The following is a 3,747-nucleotide window of genomic DNA, read 5'->3' on the forward strand; positions in this document are numbered from 1 at the left end:
TATAGTTTGCCATGAATTGAATCTTGCATGATTAACATAGTTAGTAAGAAAAGTCAATTCGAAAAATAGATACCTCTGAAGCTTTAACTGTTTCTCCATATATTATTCACTACTTGTTTACTGCTTGCTTTCTGATTTATTGAATTTATTGTTTCATGCTTTTGAATTCTCAAACACCATTTTCTGTTTGTCTAACTAAGTAAATCATTTAACCATTGTTGCTTAATCCATCAATCCTCGTGGGATCGACCCTCACTCACCTGAGGTATTACTTGGTACGACCCGGTGCACTTGCCGGTTAGTTTGTGATTGTAAATTTCGCACCAAGTTTTTGACGCCGTTGCCGGAAATTGACTGTGATTGACAACTACTTGTTATTTGATTGCTTATATTAGATAATTTTTTCTTTAATTTTTTTTAATATTATTAATTTTTATTTCCCATTTCTTTTTTTTCTTTACCTTGTTTCCTTTTCGTTCATAACCCCTCCCCCCCTTTTGTCTTCGTTTGGTTTGATTTTACTTTCCTTTTTTTCCCTCTGTCCGTGCATTCCTTTTCCTTTCTTTTTATTTTATTTTATTTAATTTTTATTTTTTTTGTTTTCAAAACTTTCGTTCTTCATTTATTTTTCCTTTTTAATTTTATTTTCGTTTTATTTCTTTCCATTAATTTTTATCTTTTTATATTTTATTAGTTTTATTTTATTTTTGTCTTTAATAAAAAAATTTATATATAAATATATACCTATTTATTGCATCATATATTTATTTTTCCTTAATTTCTGAAATTAAGTTTGGTGTTGTCGCTTTAATTTTCTTGTTTCATTTTTTATTTATTTATTTCGAAATTTTTAGCTTAATATTATTTATAATTTTTGAAATTTGCTTATCTTAATTAGTTAGTTATTTATTTTATTATTTTACACAGGTTACCTCACCGGGAATTTTCTGCACTCTGACGTAGAGAATCCCACCTTTTCTTGTCTTCTGTCTGTTTATGAGCAGGAACAGAGACAAAGAACCTCTTTTAGACTTTGATCCTGAACCTAAAAGGACTTTCAGGCGGCATTTGCAACAAGCAAGACTTTACAAGGCTGCAGAATCCACTATGGATCATAATAATGCTGCTAATGCCAATATGGCAAATCTGAATGGGAATGAGGAACCTAGAAGAGTGCTTGGCTCTTACATTGCTCCTAATGCAGATCTTTATGGAAAAAGCATTGTGGTGCCTCCCATAGCTGCAAATAATTTTGAACTGAAGCCTCAGCTTGTCACTCTTGTGCAACAAAATTGTCAGTATCATGGACTTCCTCAAGAAGACCCGAATCAATTTATTTCTAATTTTCTGCAGATTTGTGATACTATGAAGACCAATGGAGTGAATCCTGAGGTGTACAAACTCATGCTCTTCCCATTTACTGTGAGGGATAGAGCAAAACTGTGGTTAGATTCTCAACCCAAGGAGAGTCTGGATACTTGGGACAAGGTTGTCACTGGATTTCTTACAAAATTTTTCCCACCTCAAAAGCTTACTAAGCTAAGGGTGGAGGTTCAGACTTTCAGACAAAAAGAGGGTGAGACCCTTTATGAAGCTTGGGAGAGATTCAAGCTACTGACTATGCAATGCCCTCTAGACATGTTCTCTAGATGGACTCAGCTGGATATCTTTTATGAGGGTTTATGTGAAATGTCCAAGATGTGCTTGGATAATTCTGCAGGTGGTTCCTTGCACATGAAGAAGACACCAGAGTAGACTATTGAGCTTATTGAGTTGATTGCTAACAACCAATACTTATATTCCTCCAACAGGAATCCTTTACACTCTGAAACCTCTCAGAAGAGAGGCGTGTTGGAAGTGGAAGATATTAATGCTCTTGTTGCTCAGAACAAGCTTATGTCTCAACAAATAAATCTACTTACTCAACAGCTGAGCTGAATGCAAGTTTCGGCTGTCAACACTCAGAATGCACCTCAAGAAGTCCTTTATGACATGACAGGTAATCTTGTGCAAAATAATAAATATGATTATGATCAATCTTATTCTGAATAGGTCAATTACACGGGGAGTGGTCCTAGAAATCCCAATAATGATCCATACTCTAAGACCTACAATCAGGGGTGGAGAAATCATCCAAATGTTGCATGGAGAGAGCAACCTCAGAGGCCACCAAATTTTAATGATAATTCTCAGGGTGGTTTTCAACAAAATAGTTTTAATAACCACCAGTTTCAGTCATCTCAGCAAGCAACTTCTCAGCCCCAGCAGAACAATGATTTGGAAGCAATATTGGCAAGTTTTAGACAGGAAACCAGAGCACCAATCAAGAACTTGGAGATTCAAGTGGGTCAATTAGCCACAAAAGTTAATGAAATTGATCAGAGGACCACTAATAGCCTTCCTGGTAACACAATTCCAAATTCAAGAGAGGAATGCAAGGCTATCACCTTGATAAGGGGACAAGTGGCAAGTACGGAAGCACAAGTTAATGAGGAGCCAGTTGAAAAGGAAGCTCTAGAGGAGAAGAAGGAAGAAGTAGAGCACGTCCCTCCAAAGCGTGTGGACAAGACATTTTTTTTGGATTTTTAGATTCTTGATATTACATAATTTTGAAATGCTTCCCTAATCTTCTCCCAGATTGATTCCAAAGCAATCATCTTCGTTTTGATTATAATCACTTGAGGATTCTGCTGAAGAAGTAGGGTCTTCTTTGTGTGCTTTGTCTTCTTCTATCATCTGCATGATCTGCTGGAGATGTTTTGCTAATGTTTCTTTTGATTGGGCCCCTACTAGGGCTGCAGCAATTTGGGCTTTTTGACTGAGAAATATTGACTCTTCATGATCAAATGGCTTGGCAAATTTGGGGTGTTTGTTGAACCATTTTCGAACTTTGTCCGGGTGAGCCATGGTTGCATCAAACTGAGACCACCATTTAACATAGGCATTTCTTTGAAGCATTGCTGGTGCCTTTGGGTGCTCCTATTTGCCATACCTGTATTGCCATGAGAATACCCAGGCCAGTGAGAATGTAGAGAAGAATTGAAGATCAGCAGGGATCTTGTTTCCTGTTGATCAAATTTTTTGGTGAAAACTTTGAACTCCTCATCGGCAGGTGGGGGCAAGATCTCTGGTAATGGGCCAAAATAATCCCACAATTGGGTAAACTAGTTTGGAAAATGATAATTGGTATTTTTCTTGAAGTAAATGAGCCACGAATGTCTATTCTGATTATTTTGTAACCAAAATACTCTTGTCCAGGCGTCCACATAATCCCAATAAGAATATCCTATTGGGTCAAAAGGTTGGGAAAATTTCTTATTATTATTTGGGTTTTTGCCAAATTGAGTAGGGGTGAGTACTTTTAGAATTCGAATGGTTGAATGGGTTATGTTGGCGGTGTCTTTGGGATCTCTGTAGTATTTGACCAAGACTGAATCTGAATCCACTAGTATGAATTCATAAAATTGTCTGGTTTTGTTTATGGCTGTTGGTCTAAAATGGAATCCTTGTGGAAAGACTTTAGGGATTACCTTAAAAGGTGATTTTTCCCAGAATTCGAGTTCCATTAGAAGGACAGATGAGAATTTATTTTTTGAAATGTATGTGGATTGTTGTTTTGGTTGGGTGTTTAGAGGTTGGGTTTAAATTGATTGGGGTAGTTTTGTTTGGGTAATTGCTTTACCTTTTGGGTCATTACATATGGTTTTTTGGGCTGCTATTTGTGACAAAAATTTGGTTAAGTCTATT

At 36.3% G+C, this 3,747-nt stretch overlaps 1 non-coding gene across 1 annotated transcript; it reads right to left on the reverse strand.

Annotated features, from left to right (window-relative positions):
- Nucleotides 1-1,537: 1,537 nt before the first annotated feature.
- LOC148544118 (small nucleolar RNA R71) lies at nucleotides 1,538-1,643 on the reverse strand. The gene has a single exon (XR_015901077.1). It is a non-coding gene; the product is annotated as a small nucleolar RNA R71 (small nucleolar RNA).
- Nucleotides 1,644-3,747: the final 2,104 nt, after the last annotated feature.

Source organism: Arachis ipaensis, chromosome B9, assembly GCF_059453495.1.
Source record: "Arachis ipaensis isolate K30076 ecotype BB chromosome B9, ASM5945349v1, whole genome shotgun sequence".
NCBI classification, from domain to species: domain Eukaryota; kingdom Viridiplantae; phylum Streptophyta; class Magnoliopsida; order Fabales; family Fabaceae; genus Arachis; species Arachis ipaensis.